The following is a 26570-nucleotide window of genomic DNA, read 5'->3' as shown; positions in this document are numbered from 1 at the left end:
GTATTCTGTGAACCTTTTCAATACGCAGGTATTATAACAACTGAAAATTTACTGTAACAAACATTCAAGGAGGTAGAACCCATGAGACTTGGTCAGTATGTGAATGTGCTGAACAGCAGGACGGAAGGAACAGGGAAAGCAGGAGATAAATGGAAGGGATGATGGGGAGGCGAGAATTCAAAACCCCTCAGAAGCAAAGGGGCAACATTTTAAAGAGAGAGAGCTGTTTTATTTTTTAATAAAAGAAGCAAACAAAAAAGATAGAAGGTGTATCTTACCGTTAAAAAGATGTACGTGTTACAGTTTGAGAAATAGGATTTCTTCATCTTCAGCTACAGTTGGCAAAGCCCTTCACCATGAGAATGGAGAAGCAGAGCACCATGAGCTGAGAGTTGGTTGCAGAAATTAGTGTCGTCCCCAGAACTGCTTCTCCTGAAGAGTGTATTAGGCCACCAGTAACTTAGTGCTAGCCACTTACCAATTGCAGATAAAAGAACAGACTAGCGGAGATGGGTGCCTATCTGTGGAATGGAAAGGAAAACTTTCCCCCTTTAACTCATGCGTTCCTCTCGCTTTTCCCTCTTTTCTGTCTTCCTCCTTTACCCCTTCTTCCTTTGCGCGCGCGCGCGCACGCACACACACACACACACACACACACACACACACCCGTGCCTGTGATACAAATCTGCCAGACTGAAAACAAAGGTAAAAGAAAAGGAATAGAAGACTGGGACATCCAAATCAGATAAGCACCTCCTAAGAATGATAAGGAAAGAGATCTTCTTCCAAGAACATTATGTGAAAATTTTGTGGTCTACTTAGCATCAAAAATGTGATAAGTAATATTAACACTGCAGAAAGCTTGAAAAACAAGGGACAATAGTATTTCCAACATCCGCTCTTATTTACTGTTTATGAACAAAACGCTTTCGTCGCATTATTTTATGTGAGCCTCATATCAACCCTTTGAGGGAGGGAGTGCTTACACCTCTTTATGAAAGGGGATACCGAGTCTCACAAACAGGCAAGAGAGGTAGTTAGGTCTCAGAGCCTTATCTGCTCACATCTCAGCTGTCTCTTGTGTACGACAGTCTGATGTCTGCCTGGCTTAGCAGAATATCCTTAATACCACACTGATTTGTCTCTCAAGCTAAACCTTTCAGACATTACCCTTCAAAAACTTGTTTTGTCAGCTGTCCTAACTTGGAAGAATCATAGAAGTTAGCAGAGTATATTAATTCATGTCACTTATTGAGTGGAGTGGTCATTTGAACAACAAAAATCTTGACATAAAAGGGGGTAGATTGTGCCCTTTGAGGGGGGCGAACCAACAATAGCTTACAAAATAAAAATGTAGAATTTAATTTCAGAAATAGTTGTCTCCTCGTTCATGATGCTAAGCATAGAGAGGGTGTTATCAGAAGCCATGAGCAGTGAAGGAACGATTGTAGCTGTGGGGTTCTGCTTTAGCCAGGCTCTGAGGGATTTCCTGACACCAGCTTTACAGGTATTGGTTATATTTGTTCATATGAAGAAATACTATCAACTGTTTCACTAATTCATAGCATGCAAACCCAGCTTCTCTATCTGAAGGCTAGAGCAGAGAAAATGTCACTAAATATACTCCCTGCAGGAGTTAGAAGTACAGTAAGGAAGTCATTCACTGATAGATGTTCAGTTTTTAGCAGTTTCCAGACACAACACTTCTCAGCTGTAACCTTCCCCACAGCATCTTCAGAAGGCTACAAGGTGCACATGGGAATGGGCGTATAGATTAGCACCTGAAATAAAATCACGAGCCACAACGGTCCCCGCTGAGAGTTCCCTGCTTCCTCCAAGGAATATGCTCCTGGGCTGAGACCCTCCCTCCCCCTGCAGCATCCCTTTCAAACAACATAAAGATCTGACAAATGGCCAAGAAAGTCTCTTGTTGCTCATTCTTTTAGGTCTGAGGTTAGTTTTGCGACAGCACATTTTTCTTATTTTTTCCTGTATGGTGGTTTTGTATAGATTTCCTTACCTCTACTACTTCTTAACTACAGGATAGTTACCATGGTAATACCTGTTGATGGCAGACCAAAAAAAAAAAAAAAATGCAATTCTGCCATGAGGAAGCTGCTTCTGTATTTCTTGCTTCTGGCTCTCACAGTTAGGTTCAGGGGACATATTTGTTTCTTTCTAGGCTTGTAGGTGACACCAGTTTTTCCATTTGGGCAGATTGATATGGAAATTGCTCTTAGCTCTCTCTGTGTTATATGCTAAGATACAACCTCCTGGAACATTTGTTTCCTGGTGATTTTTATCAACTATAATAGAGATTGTGTCTTTGTTCCAAGGAGTTCACAGTCTTGAAAGCCTGGGGGGTTTTTTTCTTCTCTTTTTCTCTCATTTTTTTCTTCCCTCTTCCTTTTCCCTTCTACTTGATCAGTTAGATGGGTTTATGTTCCTTCTTTGACCAGACAGACAAAGGGCCACGGTAGCAGAGCCCATACTTCACGTCTCACTTAAAATGCCATTGGTCTGGAAATCAAAACAATAAAGAAAATAAAACCTGGGTTGTACATAATGCCAATTAGTTATACAAGGCAGGTTAGTGGACATATGTTCTAGATATTAAGTAAATTGAAGGGACTTAAAATAACAATATGCTAAAGGGCAGTCATGAACTCTCCATTGCTGGTATCTTATTACAGAAACTTAGCTAGATCATAAATAATACATATTTAAACAGGCATTTTGGTATGCCTGTTCTGGATATGGCAGTGTAGCAGAGTCTTTGGATGAGATTTCTAGACAAACAAAAAGAGACACCGTCCCTGAAGCCAAATCAGCTGATTAGGGAGAACACAACACAGGTAGACATGTGTTCGACACATAAGACATGATGAGGGCACCACTACAGAAAGGTAATGAACGAAAAGGGACCTGGGTTCTGTTCATGGCTCAGACCCTAAAGAGCTGTGTCATCACAGCTGGGCATTGGTTTTCTTATTGCCAAAATTAGTTGGGCCGAAATATTGTGGGTTTGCTTTTAACTCTAAAATTATATTAATCCAATTCTGAAATAGGCACAGGTGCTACACAGTAGAACACTGGACGGGGAACCAGAGCAGGCTTTTAAGCATGAATTTTGAGGGACTTTTCAACGACAAAGAAAAGCATAAATTAAGCAAGGGCAGGAGTCAAAGAAAAAGTAAATGATCTGTCATATCAGTCTAAATATAATACGTCCCAATGAAGTCAAAAATACCTTAGGAGTTTTGATCAGTCCAGATTCTTAAGGAGCCCCTTCAAAATGTTCCTCACAATTAAAAAAAATATTGGAAGTTTTCTCTTTAATTCTACTTCATATTGTTTCGGTGACTGTTCCCTTCATCTATTTCTGAAAACAGCATTTAAAAATACAGATTCCCTCTTTGAGATTGTATCACGAGTTACGTGAACATCCCTGTTACTTCAATGTTCACTTGAATTTATATAATTAAGAAATAGTTCTGGTATAGCAGCTGGGCTGATGTGTAAACCTTCTTGATATGAGAAATGCAGAGTAATGACCACTGCCTTGCTCACCCTCACCTCTGTGCATTTAAGTCAGGACTCCATATTAGAGAACTTGACCATTTTTTCCATGCCCTGGCTCTGTATTGGTTTCCTAGGGTTGCCATAATAAAGTACCACAGACTGGGTGGATTATCTCACAGTTCTGGAGGCTATAAATATAAGATCACAGTGTCAGCAGGGCATTCTCCTTCTGAAGGCGCAGGAAAAGGTTCTGTCTGTTCCACACCTCTTTTTAAGCTGCTGGTACGTCCCTGGACTGTGGCTGCGAACCTCCTGTCTTCACAGAGCATTCTCCCTGTATACATTTCTCTGTATCCAAGTCTCCCCCTTTTATGAGGACACTGACCACATTAGATCAGGGGTCCACCCTTCTCCATTATGACTTCAACTAATTACATCTGTAATGATCACATTTCCAGATGAGGTTACATACTGAGGTATTGGGGATTAGGACTTCAGCCCTTCTGGGGGCTGACCCTTGGGAACGACATTTCAACCCATAACAGGCTAAAAAGGCAGCACATGGTCATGATTACACATGCAAAGTCCAGTATTCCAAGTATAGCCACCCCGCAGAGAAGATGCAGCTTAGTAGATCAGAGACCATCATGATGCCTTCAGTTCTTCTAAACGCACCATGTTCACAAATCATAATAGAGCATTGACAGTCGCAAGGCTCTTGCTAGTGTGCTTAAGCATACATGATTAGGTCACACATTATTTCCATTCAAATGAATCTCCTTGACTTTCTCTGGGATACTGAGCATTACATCTCACTAAGTGTCTCAGAATTTCTCGAAAGGTCAACTTTGGTCATTTAGTAGTTGTTTTCCATCAGAGAAAAGATTGAAATGTCATACATACGATAGCATCTCATAAAACCTACCTCAGTTTGTAAGAGAATGGCCACATGAGTATACCAGTGATGCAGTTCTGGCGTGCTATCTATAGGCAGTGTTGAAAGTCTCAGAGTGAAGTCAAATGTGTCTGAGTGTGTATACTCCCTCTGCATATATAGAAAATATATATTCTATTTATGTACATGTATACAGAGAGAGGTGGATATAGACTTATAGTCTGTAATATACATACATATATATATATATATATATATATATATATATATATATATATATATATATATATATCATATACAGAAAGAAGGGGGCACTGTGAATTACTGGGTCCTATAGGATCCATCTGCAAAATGCTAACCCACCTGCCCCCACCACACACCCTTATGCATTCCTTTAAAATGCGTTCCTTTAAAAGTGTCCTGTAAGACACTTTACAGACAGCAATCTTTAATAATGTGGAAAGCTGCCAGGAGGACAACCAGAGCTTAGATGTATCCCCCTTCTTGACTCCACAGGCAGAGCCATCACCTCAGGCCAGCATAAATAATACAGCCAGTTCTGCAGAACCTTAATAATAGGCGGAATGGCTCTTTCTATCCTGAACTTACTCTGCAGCCAGGACTTCTAACAGGAAGTGGATTTCTGTGAATTTTGGGGTTTCTCAAAAGCATTCCTGGGCAAAGCTCAAGTTAGTGTTTGATCCCACACCTTCCTCGGCTTCCTGGGGAAGGGGAAGTCTTCCTTGCCTATGCCCTCTTCCCTCACCCCGTATGTACCCACCCCTTCAAACAACGTCTGGGAAGGCTTGGTGATCAGTGATCCTCCAACTCCACTATCTCTTGGATGATCCCAAGACTAGATAGAACAGAAATTACCCCTCACCAGGAAATGTCTGAAGGCCGATCTGAGGCTCTGTGATAGACAGTGAAGTGTGCCAAGCGGGTACGCAGTCAGGTACCCATCATGAGGCAAAGACAAGCCAAAGCTCTAGGCTCTATGAATGGCAGCTTAAGTTCCAGTGCAAAAGGCAGATTCTCAGATAAAACAGAGTGGAAGGGACTGGAGTAGTGTTTACTTTTTGTTTTTAGCAGGAAAATAACGCTGAAAGGTGAATAAGAATGAATGAATGAATGAATGAATGAATGAATGGCTGACTTCTTTAATTGCCCTGTTTATTATTCCATGCTTATTTACAGTGCCTAAAGGAGGATGTCTTTATTTATTTTACTACCAATTCACTAACTAGTAAGTAGAGGAGTCAATTTATGTATTTTCTGCTCACCAAAGCAGCATTTAAGTTCCCAAAGCTAATCTTTTTATTGTTAGTGTTTGTGCTACCTTGCTTTATGTTCAGATGTCTGAGAAGCATGCACCTTTCTTTAAATACATTAAATTTGCATATTGTAAACTATTCGATTTTTTGCCAGGAAGAAAGAATTTTTTTTTTTCCTGTTGAGCACTTTGGTCATTTTGTTTTTTTCTCTGTTAATATTGAAACGGCAAGGAATTCAAATCCAAGCCTGGCTTAGGATGCATGCTTACAGATAAGGCTTATGGGAAATAGTGTCATTTTAGACCTCTTTCCAGGTAATGTTCTTATGAAAAGAAGGTTTTTGCTAATACAATGTCATTTGTTAATAACTCGGTGTGTGTATTATAACTGTATGTGTGCTTACCTGGGTTCTGTATATTGTAGATAGTATGAGGATACGTGTTTAAGGATTTTTATCATCAGTTCCCCAGAATTCAAGAAAAATATGTGCTTCTTGGGAACAGGATTATTTTTTTTTTTTTTTTTTTTTAATTTTTTTTTTCAACGTTTTTTATTTATTTTTGGGACAGAGAGAGACAGAGCATGAACGGGGGAGGGTCAGAGAGAGAGGGAGACACAGAATCTTAAACAGGCTCCAGGCTCTGAGCTGTCAGCCCAGAGCCCGACGCGGGGCTCGAACTCACGGACAGCGAGATCGTGACCTGGCTGAAGTCGGACGCCCAACCGACTGCGCCACCCAGGCGCCCCGGGAACAGGATTATTTTTATTAAACCACACCATTTAAGAGGATTTTCAGAAGGAATTATTATCCCAGTGTCATATGTACATCTTTCTGAGGCCTAAAAATTTTTTGATTTTTTTTTCTTTTTTTGCTTTCATCTTATCTTCATAGTAGCCTCTCTTTGGCACCTCTGAACTTTCCTTTCTTGCCTCTCCCATTTTTCTGTTCTCAGTAAAGAAAATTAACTCCCTGAAAACACTCTTTTCTTAATGGACTGTTGCTTCACATCCATGAAGGATTTCAGCTGTTAGAACGTGTGAGAAATGAGGCAGGAGACATCAGATGGCATGAAAACCAGAACTGTTAACACAGAAAATCCCGGGAAAGCTGGAAGTGTAAGCTAAAGCAGCTGGGGGGTGGAAGAGACCGGAGACACAGCTGGGAGAGCTGGCAAGAAAAAAATTGCTGGAAAACGCAAGGGAGCTTAGCAAGGGGAGAAGTGCAGTGAGGGAATCGAGAATCCTGGGATGAGTGAGGAAGAAGCTTCCATGGTAAATTATGGTTTTCCAGTATTGTTCAGGACATCATAACCCATATACATTGGCTTTAGCTACCCTTTTAATTGCTCTAACCATTGAGCATATTCGGTATTATTTTCTTGCATGATTATTGTGAAGGACTGGATATTGACATTTTCATGGAAGCAAGTGTCTGTGCTTTGAGATTGATCTCTATTGAGGATTTACTAATTTATCATAGAATTCAGATGGATTGAGGCACCTGGGTGGCTCAGTCGGTTAGACATCTGAACTTGGGTTCATGATCCCACAGTTTGTGGGTTTGAGCCCCGCGTCGGGCTGTGTGCTGACAGCTCAGAGCCTGGAGCCTGCTTCAGATTCTGTGTGTGTGTGTGTGTGTGTGTGTGTGTGTGTGTGTGTGTGTGTGTGTCTGCTCCTCCCCCACTCATGCTGTCTCTCTCTGTCTCTCAAAAATAAAATAAAACATTTAAAAATTTTTTTTAAAAAAATTCAGATGGATTAATAAGAAATATGCATTAATTTATAGATATATTTGTGGTTTTCTGTACCCAAAGTATATCAAACTGCTAACATTTATCATTTGGACAAATAGGGGTATGTATAATTAGCTAGATTAATAACCAGTTTGGTGTGTATATCCAGAGGGAACTGATTAATAAATTGCTCTCTCCTTAGAGAAAGTTTTCTGGTATTTGAACCAAATCCTGTCCTAGTCAACATTCAGCCTCACTTGGGTGAAACTGTACCAATGCTTGGCCCAAAGTTAGGAGAGATGGCTAATGTAATAACAAAGTAGAGAAACCGAATTCGAGGACATCTTGACCTTTACCTCAGTGATCCAGATCTAAGAGGCAGGAATGGCACACGGATGATGTAAGCACCTCACCACCACCACCACCACCAGTGAAATTGCAGAAGGACAGTAGGAGAGGTATGGCTTAGAATCCTCATATATGAAAGAAATTTAGATTTTGTTTAAGTCAAGTATAAGATCCATATATACCAATAGTACAGTGTAGCTGGTGCAAAAAGCTCCTGTGATCACAGGTTTTCCTAAATAAGAGTATAGTGTCTGCACTGACACGAATAAGCCTATTGTACTCTTCAGTGACAAAGTGCTACTTCTTTTAGAGACTGCCTTTGAGGTTGGTCACTTGGAAGAGAACAACTCAAAAATGAAAGTGTTGGCCCCCAGCATGTCTCCTCCTGCCTCCCCTGTTTCTTCTCCTTGTTCCTCTTGCATGCATCATCTTGCCCTCCCCGAGTCTGAGCTTGTTCTCACTGAAACAGGAAGTACGAAAGATGTTGAAACCTAGCCCCCAGGGCAGTGCAACACATCTCTAGTCATGTTTTTTCCATGCCTTTCCCACAATACAGTTTTGCTCCATACTAGCTAAATTGTTTGTTGAATTTCAAACTCCCATGCTGACAGTCGTGTTGCCCCAGTGCTGACCGCTGAGATGACCAGTGTTGCGTTCCAAGTGGCCTGTATTGCCACCCAGGTGTAGGATCTGGTGTCTCAGGAATGACTTCCAGATTCCCATGATACTCACTCCTTGACCTTGCAAGTTTCAGCTCTTTCTCTTCCTATGTATCTAAATGTGTGGGACTGACCGTCTATGTTGGGTACCATGGTCTGTCTTCATGTTGCCAGGAGGTCTTCTCAAGAATTGTGGCTCTTACCCTGAATCAGTGCCCAGTGGCCAGATTCTGCAGGTGTGACTAGACCCCAGGGTGATAATGGCACTGTTCTGGGCTCACCAGCCTGTGCTCCCTGTTGACAGCTTTGTCTCCTTATGATATCTGGTCCCCAAGCATCCCCCTAGCACCATTACCAAAACCCACATAAGGACTGTTTCCTAAAGGAGATCAAGGCTACCTTGTCCATTGGACATTGTGCTTGGCCACTCTCCTGAGTTGGGCTTTACAGCTGGAATAAGCTCTCAGCCTGCTCTGTTCTTGTGAGCAGGCCTGGCCAGGGCCTAGCTCCCTTCTTCTTACAGCCTGTGTGCTCTTTTGAGTTAGGGTAGCTGGTACTCAGAACTATATTCTCTAAAATGGAGAAAGGGAGGCTCAAGGGCAGGAGAAGAGGAACTTCTTTAAATATGTGTCTTTGAGCATTGAAAGGTTGCCATGTAGGGAAATTATTGGACTTGGTCTGTATGGCCCTAGAAGTTAGAACCAGGACTCCAACTAGGTTGAGGCTACTAAGTCGCTGGGTGAAAAAGAACCTTCCTTACCCCAGCCCAAATCTAACAGCATTTCCCAGAGACAGAAATGAATGCCTTCTGGGGACCCTTCATTAGGGAAGGAATTCTGGCATAGGCTCAATTAGCAGATCTAAGTTTTGTTTATTAGTTTGTTTCCATTGCAACGTGGATAGAAATGGTGTTTACTTGGGTGGCGTTTGCATGCGTGATAGGTTGCTGCGGTCACACGCCAATCATGAGTGATCCCCAATCCCACTCCTTCCTTTCCTTGTCCACAGGGACTGCGAGAGAGAGCAGCTTTATTATAGCAATATCTTCAAATCTACTCTGAATTTTTTAAATTAATTCACTCTGTAGCAGGATTCTCACACAGAGAGTGGTGACATCGAGACTTCTTTCCAAAAAGCAACTTTATTGGTACTGGCACCGCTCAGTTGGGTTCGTACCTGAAGAACTGAGCCCTGAACGCCACATGGCATAATTTTTTTTCTTTCTATATGTTTTCTACTTCTTTGTCTCCCATATATGGTAACACACAAACATGTAGTCTGATTAAGTGGTCTCATGTTACAAGGTCGTGAGGGATGTTGTCACGTATGCGTATGGCCAGGTTGCCTTGAGGTTTGTGTTTTGTTTTGTTTTTTTCTTAGGGAGGGGACCCTACCACAACTCAAAGAGTAGTTATTATATGTTAGGCACTGTTATTCATTCTGTGCTCAGTACGTTTAACTGTTATGTTTGACCAAGTCCTTTCGATATTGTATTTATAACCTACAATGTCACAGACATTGTAAAAAGTGTCCAAGTATCAAGTGGGGTTGATTTGTAGATCATCTTTAAATTTCTTTTAAATTTAAAAATCCTAATTGAGCTTCATGATTCTAGTCCCACAGTGAGCGGATTACCTGCCTCCAAGTATAGTTTTTAAAAGTCAGATGTGAATTTGGAATTGGGTTGCTCAAGTCACTGCTACCAAGTCCCTGTATTTACCAGATAGCAGGGGAATATGCTATCAGCGTCATCACTCTTTCCCTAGAAGGGACTGTAAGGGCGTAACTTTAACAAACAAAAACAAAAAACAAAACAATAAGAACATTCCTCTTCCTGTACCTCTTCTCAGCAATGCCTCAACTCAGCTGTGGGTTGGGCCAAGCCATCTGTCAGGTGCATATCCCAACGCGCAGGGTCCCAGTGGCCCAGAAATTGAACTCTATGTCAGTTTTTCTGAGTGACTTTAGCTAGAACAAGCCTTCAGGTTAGCAGACAAAATGCATCATGAATTATCAGAATTCACTTGTTTGAGCCGCCTTATGAATGTCATCATCCATGTTAAGAACCTGCTCACAGCCCTAATGAAAACTTCTGTCAGTGCAATAGGTATAGAAGAAACATTGCTGAGTTAGGCATTCCACTTACATAGCATATGCAGTGGCAGGTGGTCATGTTTGAGTAGATCCCTCATTTCAGAAGTCCTAAAACTCCATTCAGCGGAAAAAGAAATCAACATGGAAAGCATATGATTTCTATTTGATTGGATCTGTCATCGTGTGCAGTGACTAACTGCTGTGCACACTTCCAGATAGTCATGAACACGAAAGGTAATCTAAAAGGGACACTTGATCCACGCAGAATTATGTTCAGGTTGTCTCAGAATATGATAGTTGGCCGTGGACCCCAGTGATCCTGCTTCGTGCAGTAACCTATGGATTCCAGCTAGATTTACACTTGGGTTTGCCATATTTCTTTCAAATTGACCTGGAAAATGACTGATGTTTTAATGTTCACATTTCTTGGAGTTTATTTTTGGTAGCAGCCTTATTGAGATATGATTCACACACTGCACAATTCACCCATTTAGAGTGTACAATTTAATGGTGTTCAGTACATTTACAGAGCTGCACAACCACCACACGATTTTAGATCGTTTTCATTACCTCACAAAGAAACTCTGAACCCCTTAGCTATCATCCCCATCTCCTGCAGCCCTAAGCAACCACTAATCTACTTTCTATCTATATATTTGACCATTTTGGACATTTCATGTAAACGGAGTCATGTAATATTGGGCTTTTTGTGTGACTTTTTCCACTTACCATGTTTTCAAGATTCATCCATATTGTAACATGTCGGTGCTTCATTCCACTTTTTTTGGCCACATAATATTCTTTTATATCGGTACACCCATTTTCTTTGTTTATTCACCAGTTGATGGCTATTTGTATTATTTCCACTTTGGGGCTATTATGCATGCTGCTACTGTGAACATCCGTATACAAGTTTTTGTGTGAACATATGTTTTCATTTCTCTTGGGATATTCCTAGGAGTGGAATTACTGGATCGCATGGTAACTCCTATGTTTAACTTTTGGAAGAACAACCAGGCTGTGTTTTAAATGGCTGTACCATGTTACATTCCCATCAGCACAGTACGGAGGGTTCTGATTTCTCCACATCCTCACCAGCACTTGTTACCATGTAGACTTTTTGATTAACACCATTCTACTAGAGATGAAGCGCTGTCTCATCTCATTGTGGTTTTTGTTTCGATTTCCTTGCTAACTAATAATGCTGAGCATCTTTTCACGTGCTCATTGGCCATTGTATGTATTTTCAGAGAAATGTCTGTTCAGATCTTTTGCCTATTTTTGGTTGGGTTGTCTTTTTATTATTGAGTTATAAAAGTTCTTTATATATTCTAAAAAAATGTTTTTTACATTTATTCATTTTTGAGAGACAGAGAGAAACAGAGCACAAGCCGGGGAGGGGCAGAGAGAGAGGGAGGCACAGAATCTGAAACAGGCTCCAGGCTCCAAGCTATCAGCACAGAGCCCAACGCGGAGCTCGAACTCACAAACCACGAGATCATGACCTGAGCCAAAGTCGGACGCACAACCGAGCCACCCCAGGCACCCCTTTATATATTCTAGACAAAAGTCCTTTATCAGATATGATTTTCTCATATTTTTTCCCATTTGGGGGGTTGTCTTCACTTTGTTTTTAATTTTTTTTAATGTTTATTTATTTTTGAGAGAGGAAGACAGAGGGGGACGGGAGGAGAGAGAGAGGGAGATACAGAATCCGAAGCAGGCTCCAGGCTCTGAGCTGTCAGCACAGAGCCTGATGCAGGGCTCAAACCCACAGACTGCAAGATCATGACACAAGCCAAAGTTGGACACTTAACCAACTGAGCCACCCAGGTGCCCCTCCCAGCTCATTTTCTTAACAGTGTCCTTTAAAGCATGAATGTATTTAATTTTGATAATGTACCTATTTTTTGTTGCTTTCGCTTTTTGTGTCATATATAGAACTCCACTGCCAAATCTTAGCTCATGAAGATATTTATCCCTCTGCTTTCTTGTAAGAGTTTTGTTGTTTTAGCTTTTAAATGTAGATTTGATTCATTCTGAGTTAACTTTCATATGCTCCGAGTTGAGGGTGCACCTTCGGTGTTTTGCACATGGCTATCCAGTTGTCCCAGATATTTTTGTTGAAAAGAGTATTTTTCCCCATTTGAACAATTTTGGCACCCTGGTCAAACATTAATTGGCCATAGATATATGGGTTTATTTCTGGATGGTAAATTCTCTTCTACTGAACTGTATGTCTGTCCTATTCCAGTACCACCGTGTCCTGATTACCTTGCTTCTTTGAAATATTTTTGAGTCACAAGATGCATATTCTGAAAGTGCAAAATTATGCACCACTTTTAGGCTATTAAAATAACTGTCAAGTTGTGTGCTCAATTTTCAAATTAGACTCTTTACTCCCGTCTAGCAATAGAGAAAGCATATGCAAAAATATTATTTCTAATACATATTAATAAGATTTGGCATTTTAAGAAGAATATTCTTCTCATTTTATTTATTTATTTTGCTGCAGCAATTTGATTTAGATAATCAAATCTTGCTTCTATTTTTAACAAATCCCAGAGAGTTCTCTGGGACCAACCATGATGACATGCGGAAGTGGAGGTGTTTACAGTTGGAATCCGCATCCAGAGATATCTGCATGGCAGGGTTTCAGGAGGAGGTTTGTTTTAAAATCTAATGAAAGAGTGAAAGGTGGTTTGGGAAAGGCTCTTGTCTGTCAAGCCCTCACCCAGTGAAACCGCCCAGACCTCTCTTAATTTGCATGATTGACAGTGGAAAGACCTGGAATCGAGTTGAAAGAAGACAGCCCATGATTGTGTGTCCTATTCTGGTCTTTTTAGACTTACTAAAAAAAAGAAAATAATAATAGCTGAATGCAGCAGCAAACAAAAGGCAGCCACTTCTCACTTAGTAACTGTCAGGCAAACAATAGATGTACCTTGAGATAATATAAATAATCTGCTGACTCTGCTATGGGAGAAAGCAACATACAGTTTAAGATGATCATATGTGGTCCTCATAATAGAACATCACTACATGCAGATCTGGAAGGCTCATGTTCTACTCAGCTTTTTATATTATAAATCAGGAATTGAATCTCTGTTAAAACCATTGAGAAGCTCTGAATCTTAGTTAACAGCTAGGATATCTCCCTTAGGGTATGAGGTCATTCATTCATTCCATGCCTTCCCCCCCCCACCCCCCCCTGCACTTACTGCGGTGTCTTCCATCAAACAGAGGTTCGGTTCGGGGGATATTTGTTAGGGGACGGGAAGAGATCTGGAGAGGAAAGGGGGATGGAGGAAAGGCTGGGCACCGAAACTAGAGCAAAGCCACGGGTGGGATGGGATGAAGGGTGCTCATGAAACAGGAGGGAAATGGAGGGAAAGCATCCCTGCCTGTCATCCCTCTGTTTGTGCACAGCTCCCTCACGCCCACAGTGGAATGGGCGAAGGAGCAATTTGGGATTAGGAGCTCTGCGTGTCATTCAGGCCACCCAGTTCACACCGTACCCATCATGCTCCTTTTAAATTTTTTTAACGTTTATTTTATTTATTTTTGAGAGAGAGAGAGAGAGAGAGAAAGAGAGCGAGCGAGAGCATGAACAGGGGAAGAGGCAGAGAGAGAGGGAGACATAGAATCCAAAGCAGGCTCCAGGCTCCGAGCTGTCAGCACAGATCCTGACACGGGGCTCGAACTCATGAACTGTGAGATCGCGACCTGAGTTGAAGTCGGACTCTCAACCGACTGAGCCACCCAGGCGCCCCCATAATGCTCCTTTTAATATGACATTCTCATAATTAAATCGTGGCTTACTTTATTTAAAAACATACTCTTCAAATAAATCACTTTTTATCCCAAATTCAGGAACTGAATTTTAATATTAACCACAATAACACATAGATTTATTTATCACAATATTAGGGGAAATATGGAAAGAACCAATAAGTTGATGTGTGTTTGATTCGCCATTGAGTATTAGAAAACATTTTTTATTTACTTACTGCTGTTTGTACTTTTTCCTCGACCTCGCAGCTAGCTTTCCTCAGGAAGGAATGAAAAAACTTAGCATTTGGCGTAAATTTGCAAGCATTTGTACAGCAAACTGGACAGGTGTCTTTCAAAGTCTATGTCTATCTGCCTTTTCCCCCTAACTTTCTTTCTCTTTGGTTATAGATCGGGGAGGAAGAGAGGCCTCTCAGCACATTTCAGAGGCAGTACATTGCCAGGACATTGGCTACTTATTTGGACAAACATTTCTCCAAGGTAAACATTCCCATTGTAACAAGAAGGGGGCCCATCATTAGGATTTGCAGATTGCGGGGGTCCTGCACAAAGGCTGGATTGTTTAGACTAACACAGACTCAGAGTGCCATGGCGAGAGGGAGGGAGAGAAGAAAGCAGGACCGTGGGGACACCCTGCAGTGTCTCCTAACCGTGTTCCCGGGAGAATGGCGGCTGAACCGGGAGCTCATGGAGTTGTGCTCCAAATGTGGGGGGAAGGAAGGGAGGAAAGGGGAAGCTGTACTTTTTGCTTCGTGTTAATCTCTCTCTGGTGTTCATGAAAGCGATAGGCGGTGTAGTTTGGTTATTACAATAGCATTTTGTCCTTTATGGGGAACGTGTGGCATCCTTCTTCTTAGAGGTTACCAGACCATTTATGCTGTGCCCGTGTCACAAAGGGAAAGGGAGCGGAATCATAATATTTTACACCAACGAAGACTTACAAATGTGTGGAGGATTTTAAAGAAAATCCATGCTCTCCTTTTACCTACTAAGTGAGCCTGTGGTTGGTTGGTGACAAATACTTCATGAAGTTCTTGGTTGGGAAAATCCTATCTTTAATACCTCTTTTGGGAGGGGGAGGGGTACACGTATGAGAGAGAAAATGAAAATGAGAGAAAGAGAGAGAGAGAGAAGAAGAAGAGAGAGAGACCCCCAAAAGGAGTCTGTCAGCATCATACTGTACATTTCAGAGGAGTAACTCCAGGCGCTTTCTTTATGAATCATGAGCTTAGCGGGAATAAAGGCTTAACAGAAGCAGCTGAATTCACCGTCAGCTTTAGCATTCATGAATTGGCTGCCAATATTTTAACACAAATCGCTGTGTCATTTCTATGAAGTTCCCCTGTTGCTGCTCAGTCTTTAGCCAAAAGCTGTTTTTGCGAAGCCCTGAAATTACATCTGATAAAACACCTCCTTCCTTCCTGATAAAGATACCCATGTACACAACCCACAGAAATGCAAAAATATACGATCCAATTTAAAAGAAAATAAACTTGTCAGCTTTCTCTGTTTAGCAGTTAATAAATGGCTGACGTTACTTAGTCCTTAGCTTGTGAGAATGCAGTTTCAGATGGCAAGGAGCAAGTAATGTTTTCCTCATCAGTCCTCATCCTGGTGGTTCTTTTCTGAAGGGGCTGAGTGGGGGAAATGGAGGCTGTACGTTAGAGGAGAATTTTTTGATACTATTCATTGTCTGTTCTGACAGAGAAGACATTGTTTGTTCACTGTAATAGGCTTGGCAGGAATCTGTGCTGTGCATACAGAATGGGAAAATAGCAGAACAGTGGAGAATCTCAAAATTCTGAGCAACAGATTAGCTTAGAGGTTTTGTAAAAAAAATATATATAATATAATATAATATAATATAATATAATATAATATAATATAATATAATATAATATATTTATTTCAGTAGTTTCTCATTGTAGATGCAAGTCACAATTTGGGGAAATAGTTTCCTTTAAGTGATAGTTTTCCTTACCTTACATTATGCATGTATTACATTAAAAAGGCTCAAGATAGCAGTGTGTCTATCTAAAATACTGTAGTAACAAGAATTGCAATCATGAAAGTTTATGAACACACCAGACCTGCTTTGAGATTGTTCCCTGTGCATTTGTATTCATGTCAGTGTAAATGAAAAATAACCTGTGTGCATCATCTGATGATTTCACAGAAGCAGGTGTGGGCTGCCTAAGGTAAGAGAAAAAAGACCCATTAAAAGATACGCTTTGAGGCAAGAAGTACACTGCTAGGGACTCTGTGAGAGGGTGCCATGCCCCAAATGTTCAGAACTTTAAAGTTAACAACTGTAGAAGTGAAAGTGCAAAGCAGTGTGCAAACCCTGCCTTGGAAACTGAAACGGCAGAAAGCAAAGCAAAACTGAGGCCCAGTGTTTCTTCTTCTTAAGGTTCTATGTTCACCCCACTTGCCCCCTCCCCGCCCCAGCACAGGAACTGTGTGGTGCGATGGTCCCCAACAGCCCCTGGTGTCCAGGGACCTCATATGTGTGCTTGTGTGTTTCTTACTAGAGCAGAAAAAGATGTCAGGCTGCAGGCTCCTATGTTCCCAGACAGAGCACATGAGCCAGACCAGGAGAGCTCCAAGAGCAGGTGTGCTGGGGCCATTCCCAGCCAAGTTCAAGGGCCCCTCGTCCTTATGCTCCAAGAGAGATTTATCATATTCCCCAGTCTTGGCTTATATTTGTAAGAACTCTCTGCATGTTTTTATAAGGACTATATCACGTAAATTATGACATTTCTAAAATTATAGTTGTGATAATGTCGCAATACACTCAGTCATTAGATTATTGCAAACCCTTCTCGGCTTTTTATGTAACCTATATAAGGGTCGGCCTTAAATACCGAAAGCAGATCTTTTACTCTGCTACTTATGACACATTCAGGTACATTATCTGCTTAATTTTTAAATTTCTCAGTCTTTTAAAGTGTGTTTGGCAATCTTTTCAAAGATGTGTTTGTATAACCTTTTAAAAATATGCAAAATATATTTATATGATGATATTTTCAAGTAAATACCAAAGGAACCAAGAACAATTAACCAGGACTGTTTCCGTTCATTGCTTCAGTATATGGGTACATTTATATTGTCCGTTCTTAAAGTCGTTTTTATTTTATTATTTTTAACAACCCAGTGAAGGGCTACTCAGGGAGGTAAGGCCGAGGTGCAGCCAGTCCCTCCTGTCCCCGCAACGGCTCCTTGGAGACGCTGCTTGGGGCAGACGACCCGCGGGCCTCAGAAGACAGTTTGCAGGAATTGCTAGCGCTTCTGTGCCCTGGTGGCCCCGGCTCCCATCCTGCCTTCTTGTTCCTATTCTGCTGGAATCCCCGGTAACCGCTGCACTGGAGGCCTGATCATTAGCATGCGCCAGTGACAACTGGCTCTCCAGAGCATGCGGCCACGGCCTGCCGGAAAGCACTGGGAGCTCCCAGGCAGCTAAGTCAGTGTGTGCACCTCTAGAGGCAGAATCGCCTGGTCTGGCTTCATTCATAGGCTTGTAACTAGGAGACAAGGACTATCCCTGTCTTAAAACGAGGAGTTGCAAGGGTCTTGTTTCACCAGTGACAGCTCATCTTTGTCTGTTGCAAAAGGAAACCCATACCAATAGAGGGAAATTGGAGTAAATGCTTAGTAATGCTTAACTATTTTATTTAACAAACACTTAAACTGCTCTTACTATGAGACAGGCAGTGGTCTAAGCACTTTGCAGATACTAATTCATTTAATCCACTTGACTCTCCCACTACTGCTACCATTAATATTATTCCCGTTTTACTGAAGACGAAACTGAAGCGCACAGAGTGTGGGTGACTTATCCATGATTCCGCAGGTGGTAAGGGAAGATGGCATGTGTACTGGGGCTGTCTGTGCCAGAGTGTGTTAGGGCTCCATGCGCCCAATCACAGGTACCTCCTGTACATGTACCAACGACAGAGCTTGCTTCGAAGCCATGTCCCTTGGGGATCTGTAAACACACATGCCACCCCCATGGAAGTGCACATGATGTGTTACATTGTTGGTTTTCAAACTGTGCACCCCTTGTCTCTTAGCCTTTATTTACATTGGTGGAAGAAGCATTTTAAAAAAATGTTTTTTTATGTTTATTTTTATTTTTGAGAGAGAGAGAGAGAGAGAGAGAGACAGAGTGCAAGGAGGGGAGGAGGAGAGAGAGAGGGAAACACAGAATCAGAAGTAGGCTCCACGCTCCGAGCTGTCAGCATGGAGCCTGATATGGGGCTCGAACCCACGAACCGCGAGATCATGACCTGAGCCGAAGTCGGACGCTCAACCGACTGAGCCACCCAGGCGCCCCAGGAGAAGCATTTTTGATTTCTGTCCTTCTAGAATTCAGAGTGGGTACAGGTTAATGCTGTGTGGTAAACCTGGGATTCCAGCCACTACATCCCACGGCTGTCAGGGTGAGCTGGACTCCGCAGCACGCCTGCATAGGGCCCCCCAGCAACAGTAGGAGGAAGCCAAGGGCGGCCACTGTCCCTCTGCCTCCGCACCTCTTTCACTGGGTGGGATGTGCTCCAGCCGTGAGGCCAGCAGTGTTGGACTTGCCAACATTGAGAGACGCCGCTATTCAAGCTGATATGTCAGTCAGTTGGATGTTTGACCACTCTCCTCTCACCCGTCGTGAGGATTTAGACAGCTGGCTTTGGGAGGTCGGTCTTGTCTTACTTAACCCAGCACTTCCCAAAGAGAGATGTTAATAGGTTCAGCTCCCTACTGCTGCTCCTGAAAGAGAAAAGAAAAAACGTTTTATTTACGATCAGATGTTTGAGAGACGTGGGTTAAACGAAATTAAATCGATGTACTTACTGCAGGTTTCTCAGAATTTTCTTGGGACTCTCCAGAGCAAGATGTAGAATGCAGAATTTCCTAAATTTTTTATTCCCACCGATGGGGAGAAATGTCTACCAGCACCCCTTGGGCAGTGCTGCCTTAAGAAAAGGAGAAAAGAAAAAAGAAAAGAAAAGGAGAGACAACAGATGTGTCATAGAAGGTAATCAGGTATTGAGGAAAGATCAGTCAGCTACATTTGGGATCCCTAAATTCCAGCTCGTCTTTAAACCAATAATCATTGCAACCTTAGAACTTCAGATTTCTCATCCGTAAAATATGGAGGATAGAACTGGATTATCTCTAAGCTCTTTTCATCTTTATGAAAAGCTGGCAACTGTTTGTTTATATCCTAGCTTGCTCCAGAAGGGTTTGTAAGAATAAGGCACAATATATAACACATTAAGACAGAGTGGATTAAAAACAGGTGAAGGTAAAATGAGGCACAGGGAATATAATGTAGGAAACACAGAGGAAGGAGGGAGGTTAGTATGCAGAATGAATTCTGTGAAATCTTTCATGGTTAATATGAAAGAACCAAGTTTTTGTTCAATGCTTTCTGATGAACAGTCTGAAGAGAAAACTAGAATCATAGCCTTGTGATTAATAGGGTCCTAAGCTAAAAACACATTTTTTCCTGAAGAAACAACTATTCCTAGTTCTGAGACCAAATTTTTCTCATGATGTTTATATTTTGTGGCCTTTTACTCTTTTAGATAGAAATTTTGGCTCTGTGACAGGCTGGTCCCAAAGAGATTTGGGCCGTCTATAAATGTGCTTCATAGGTAGCTGTGGATACATCGTCCTCATTTATTAAATCATTACACATTGTAGACCAGCTCTGCTTTGCTATATGTGAAGGTGTCTGGGTCTCATTTCTCTGGACTCTGGAGTATTCTCTAGAACCTGGAGAGCTGTGTGGTGGGAGGCCAAGGTCTGGATTGCTGTGCTGGGGTGCACGGTGTATACAGCAGAGCCCATTTGTGTGGCCTCCCTTGTACGCTGTCATTACTTCCATTCAGTTTTGAGGACGCTCATCCCCTTGTCCCCCACTCATGTCCAACTTCTTACCCTTTGTCGTAGCCTGGATCAGGGTTTCCCTACAGCCTCTTCAGAAGATCTTTGGGATTCAAAGGTGTCCCAGGGATTTTACACTGTTAGGGTGGTAAAGGTTCAAGTCCAAGGACTCTTTTTAAAGTATTAGTAAATAGCGTGATTATGTAAATATTTTTAAAGAAAACAAAACTGTTGGAGGACCTCTAAGAGCATAGAAAGCCACTGATGACAGTCAGATGAACAAATATGCTCACTCAAATGCTGCAAGTTTCCAATGCAGTTTTAATTAATACAGTCATGTATTGTTTATTTATATATGTCTATGTATATATGTATATATGTATGTATATATGTATATATATACACATATATATGTATGTATGTGTGTATATATATACACACACCAGATAGCTGATTAGTGAGACAATAGGCATAAGAAGTATCAATGTTATATTATAAGCTTCAAACATCTGGTCAAAATTCTTATATACTTATCATAGTATTGATAATGTTTTATGTTTTAAATTGGGTAGTGGTTATATGAGCATTTGTTATATCATACTTTTTGTGAATCTTAAATATCTTAATATATTTGCTAAGTTTTATATTAGTTTACTAGAATATGTGTGGTAGGGCTGCCTGGTTGGCTCATTTGGTTGCGCACCCAACTCTTGATTTTGGCTTAGGTCATGATCTCACAGTTGTGAGATCAAGCCCTGTGCTGGGTGAGGAGGCTGACTGAGATTCTGTCTCCCTCTCTCTCTTCTTTTTTCCCCCTCTCTCCCCCTCTGCCCTTCCCCTGATCTCCCTCTCTTTCTCTCTCCACCCCCCACCCCGGCGCAAAAAAGGAATATGGTATAAAATTCAATGTTAAAAAAAGAAAAAGTAGTAGTGACAATCATATAATCTGGCTTTTCATTTATTAGAATTAAGTATCATCCATACCGTTAATATATATGTCCTCAAGCTCCTGTTGGCAAGCTAACAACATGGTCAGATCAGACAAAATATGTTTGTTGCAGAGAAACGCTTACAAACAGCAGCCTCAACCTTTTTATCTTGTCTCATTGTTTTAACAGTAAACACAAAAATTATCATAGGTCGATTATGTTTGTCCAAAATGTTGAATACTCAAACATTAGCTAATGAAAGCAATTATTGTCTGTTTTGGTACTGTAACATATTAAATATAATTTGGAACCTATATATTTGAAACTTACATATGAAAATATTTATATATGTGATATACACCAATATGCGTTTTCAAAAATTTGTCTGAAAGTCAAGTATTTTATTATAAAAGGAACTTAGAGCTCATTGAATAGCACATCACTTGTTAAATAGGAAACCCTCAGAATTATTAAGGTTTGTATGTAAATGAGCATAATAATACAAACTTTCATAATAAGCCATCTAAAATCAAATAATTGTACTTAAGTCATCTCTGTCTTGTATACCATAAAATTTTTAACCAAAACATATCTGATGGAGGCTTGCAAAAATAGAACTATGCAAGTCAAAACAGGTGAAGACTTTAGTGCAGCCTGGACAAGACGTTGCAATAATTATTTGTGTGCAGTTTAAAGAGAATCTTGCTGTTCTGGAGTAAATGGTTGGTAATGAGATAATATGAGGTATGGTGATTTGCAGAAAGAAGATTAAAGGCCACCGGTAGAGTCAGTTGATTAGAAGAAAATGTTATGAAACCACTCTTGCTCTGCCTGCCTTATGCCCCCCGCCCTACATGACAGGAACATCTGCTGTAGTTTCCTGTTCCAGCTCTCAGGGAAAGTCAGCGATTACCTCTTTCAGGGAGTGCTGACCTCAGATGTGTTCCCACCTCCCCTGCCCCGTGCTGATTATGTTCTCTTTACTTATTGTAAGATACACATACGTACATATACTGTTTTGAAATACCAACCATAAATCAATGGCATTTCCACTATTTATTGTTCTTTTTTACAACAAAAGGTGACTTCTTCCTAAGAAGTCTTAATTTTCTTAATCACGTTAAATTTCTCAGAGTTTCATTTCCTTGTGTTCTTGGTCACTGGAGTATTATCTGTACTGTCTTGTTAGGTGAGTTTATTAGTTTTCATGTTCCAACTTCACTATTAACTTATTTTTAGTACAGTAAAGAAATTTTTACATTTATTACATTCAAATGCAGCTAATGCATTTCAAAATGATTTCATTCAGCATCATTATTTTCCAACAGTCTTAATGTTGCTTGACTATTCTAATTGTTCATTTAAAAACCCACCTTCATCGAAATAGCTACTCTTTAATAAAGCTTCAGTAAAAGTCTGAAAAAGCATTTCAATGGATTGGACCTAAGGAAAAAGAAATACATATAAACGAAATCTCTTTTACATTTAATTATTTGATGTAAGCTACAATATTTCTCTGTGAGTTGTAACTAGCTTTCATTTTCAAACTTTGGAAGAATGAGTCATTTGTACTAGGAAGTAGATACTGAAGAACTATGTTTGGCAACTTGGAGAACATTTTTAGCATTTGAATTTCCCTATTTATAGTACAGCATCAGGCAGAGTAAAATGTTTGGCATTTCTATAAGGGATACAAACTCTTTAACATTCTCTGTTGTGATCTAACAATTCATTTCAGAGTAAGATGAATCAGTCTTGTTTGGAAAATGTTTTATACAAATATTGGCAAGGAAACTGTAACTGCATTTCTGTGGATTTTAAAAATGCAAACTCCCCTAAAGAAAATGACAAATTGCACAATATTACTTCTTTCTTCTGCATTACTATAGTTCTATGTGAACTGCCTTTTATTGCGTTAAATTCTCACACTACTCTGCCCCATTCCTTGCTTTTTCGATTTTGTTAACCCATGTTGAAATCAGACACCATGTTTCTGGGTCCCTCCAAATGTCAAGTTCCTTTTAATCTAAATGTCTCCACAGTGTTTTTCTCATAATTAAAACTCCAGATTACTTTATTAAAATATGCCCTTTCCTTTTACCTTGGACAATATGAGAGTAGTAATTCTGTGCTCTTACTTGCCTGAACAGAAGAGAGATATTCATATTCTCTCCCTCATTCTCTCTTTCTCACACACACACACACACACACACACACACACACACACACACAGTGTTAAACTAGTAAAAAAAATAGAGCACACTAAATCTAATGTGGTACCCTGGATGGGATCTTAAAACAAAAAAAGGACAGTGCTGAAAACGAAGGAAATCTGAATGATGTATGGACGTTACTTAATAATAATGTACCAATGTTGGCTCGTTAATGGTACAAATGTACCATGTTAACGTACAAAGTTAATAGTAAACTAGAAAAATTACAATAACTATAGCTAATATATTAAATGGCAGAGTTGACTGCAGTCTGTTTTGTGACAAGAATAATTAGAGTATGGAGTGATAACTGGTTCTGTTTTTGCCGAAGTCCTCTTTGAACATAGCTGTCTGTAGCAGGGGTTGGCAACATCTGGGGCCAGATCCAGCCAGCTGCCATTGGTGTCAGGCTCGCACATGCGTTGCTTTTCTTTCTCGTGTCCGTCTCCAGAGGGCTGAGAGGGTGTGGGCTCAGGCTCCCTGGGCTGGATTCCCAGCCGTTTGGTTAGCGGCTCTACTTGACTTGTTTAACCTCTCTGGACCTCATTTTCCATTTCTAGGAAGTCAGAGGACCAAATCAGATTTTTCTCTCGGGGAATCTGTGGCATACAAACTTCTGATCCTGTGTGCTACAGGTCTGTTTGTGATCGTAGCTATGGAATTTATTGAGGATAAAATTGTGGCACTAAGCCAACTTGCATACTTTATGATAGTTCATAGCATGAGATTATCCATCATTTTCTCAGCATTTTTGAACTCTGCCAAAAAAAGAAATAGTCCCTGAAAATAATACTGTTGCCACGTGAGAATCACTTATGCATTAAAAGAAGACAAGACCACAGTTTCTTGAAATACCCGCATCAAATCTGAACTAAAAATCCTATTAAAATATTAAACTATACCTTAATTTGTGATGAAGTACATATAAGTAAATATAAGTTACATCTCAAACCGAATTTTTTCAGTTAATGTGCCTTTGGATCATACACTTAAATGTAATTTAGTTTGAATTTATTATTTAATATAATTGATAGCTTATTTGTGGTATTCTAGTTTATGATAATAAAATTTTGAATACCTAATTATGCTTAAGGCCTCTAAACACACTTAAGATCCTGCCAAGTAGCCGTATTACACTTGTTGAGTTAATCATTAGGAAGTTACTCATCTGATAATTATTTCTTAATTCCTTTTGAGTCAGCCATTGTCCATAAGAAATTAGTTTCTAGCTCTAGTATTTCAGTCAGTGCTGTATTTTGAGTAGAGGCATATAAAAAAAAGAAAGGTAACTTAGGTCTGCCTTGAAAGTTAAATCGAATAATAACCACTTGACTGATGGAAGTACTCCCGGAACAATTGAATAGTGGTTCTCAACCTTGACTGCTCAATAAAATCACTCAGGGGGCTTTTAAAAATCCCCGTGTGCAGTTTGTACCCCAAACTAATTAAACCAATCTCTGGAGGCATTGTTTTAAAACTTCCCAGGTGCTTCCAATATGCAGCAAAAACTGAGACTCCTGGCCTTGAGGCCTTGCGATGGTCTCCGTCCAGCAGAACTCCCCGGCCCTTCGAAATTGGGTGACTTGAGCAGCTATTAGTCACTTAAAGAGTGAACCGTAGTCCCCCTCCTTGTCCACAGGGGACACGTTCCAAGACCCTCCATATCTAAAACCACATGTAGTGCTGAACCCTAGATATACTATGTTTTTCCTAAACATACATACCTACAGTAAAGTTTAATTTACAAATTAGGCACAGTAAGAGATTAATGACAATAGCTAATACTACATAGAACGGTTATAACCACATTATAATTAAGGTTATGTGAATGTGCTCTCTCTCTCACGGTACCCTGTCGTACCACATTCACCCTTCCGGTGATGATGATGAGAGATGCTAAAAGGCCTCTGGATAAGATGCAGTGAGGGGAATGACTGAGGCATAGCGTTAGGCTACTGCTGACCTTGTGACAACGTATCAGAGGGTCATCTGCTTCCGGACCACAGATGGCTGTGAATAACTGAAATCGCGAAAGCCAAACCATGGATAAGAGGGGACTGTTGTCTACTTCCGAAGGGAAAGAAGTTTGCCAGTAGTAAGGAACAAAAGCATGTCCCTTGCCCTAAATCTCCACCTCACAAATACCAGGAGAGTTTGCCCCGATTTTGAAATTGCATGCCTTAGTGCTACAGTGTTTTCTGTGGCTTTTGTTTTACGTGGTTTTTTAGTTCCCATACAAGATCAGTGAGAGCTAACACTTACTGAGCACATCCGGCAAGTTTCAGTCCCTGTGCTATACATCATTCTGCCTCCCAGCCAGGAAAGAAAAAGTTAGTCACTTCAGAATAAAAGTAAAAAGCCAGGGTTTTGTTTTGTCAGAGAAATCTTATCTCAGTGTAATTGGATATTTGATCATTTATTCATTCATTCAATAAACATTTATTGAATACATGTGCTGTTCCAAAAACAAGCTTTAAAGGTACTTTAAGTTTTAAAGTACGAAGGATCTGTTTGTGCTATCATTTGCTTCATAACAAGCTTAGTGACTCAGTATGACCATTAGTTCTGTAATTGGCAATGAAGGCTGGACTTAGTTGGGGAATTCCTCAGGTCCCCACCAGGCTCCCACACACAATGTTCAGCCGTGGTTTGGCTTTACTAATCTTAGCTGGGCTCTCACGTGTCTGGGGTGTGGGCTGGGATAACCTGGTTGACAGAACTCTGGTCCATGTTATCTCTCATCCTTCAGCATTCTGTCTCATCCTTCAACAGGGCTAGCCTAGTCTTCATCACTTGAGGGAGTTAGGGTTACCTAGAGAATGAATGCAGGGTTATGAGGCACCTTAGGCCTCATCTCAGAACTGGCACACGATCACTTCTGCCACATTTCTTGGCCAAGCAAGTCATAGGTCGGGTCTAGGTCCAAGGGCTAGGGAAATAGACTCTATCTCTTGATGGATAGTCCTGAAAAGTTCTATTACAAAGGGTGAGGATAAAGGAAAGAGTAGAGTGATTGTGGTTATTTTTGCAATCAACCACAGATGGAAATTCTGATTCTGTCTTGGGACGTTAAGGGAGATTTCGGAGAGATGACTTGAGCAGGTTCGAACCTGGAAAACAAATGGTGCGAGATGAAAACAATAGCATGAGTGAAACTGTCAAGTTGCGGTTTCCTTAATGAAAAACAAAATGGAGATTGTAAAGTTTCCTGAATATGGGAAATATGGC

General features: G+C 40.7%; 1 protein-coding gene and 1 long non-coding RNA gene across 2 annotated transcripts in view; one reads left to right on the top strand and one right to left on the bottom strand.

Moving 5' to 3' along the window:
- Positions 1 to 26570, top strand: part of PAG1 (phosphoprotein membrane anchor with glycosphingolipid microdomains 1) — a 140906-nt gene that overhangs the window by 68584 nt on the left and 45752 nt on the right. The window contains exon 2 of the mRNA XM_058699931.1: positions 14708 to 14797. The gene's annotated coding sequence lies outside the window, so the exon portion shown is untranslated. The remainder of the gene's footprint in view (positions 1 to 14707; positions 14798 to 26570) is intronic.
- Positions 2108 to 3875, bottom strand: LOC131495126 (uncharacterized). Its single transcript, XR_009253784.1, has 2 exons — positions 3788 to 3875; positions 2108 to 2520 (listed from the first exon to the last, which is right to left on the bottom strand). It is a non-coding gene; the product is annotated as an uncharacterized LOC131495126 (long non-coding RNA).

The sequence above is a fragment of the Neofelis nebulosa genome, chromosome 14, assembly GCF_028018385.1.
Source record: "Neofelis nebulosa isolate mNeoNeb1 chromosome 14, mNeoNeb1.pri, whole genome shotgun sequence".
In the NCBI taxonomy this organism is placed as follows: domain Eukaryota; kingdom Metazoa; phylum Chordata; class Mammalia; order Carnivora; family Felidae; genus Neofelis; species Neofelis nebulosa.
Note: the sequence above shows the minus strand (reverse complement) of the source record. Positions and strands in the feature narration are given on the sequence as shown.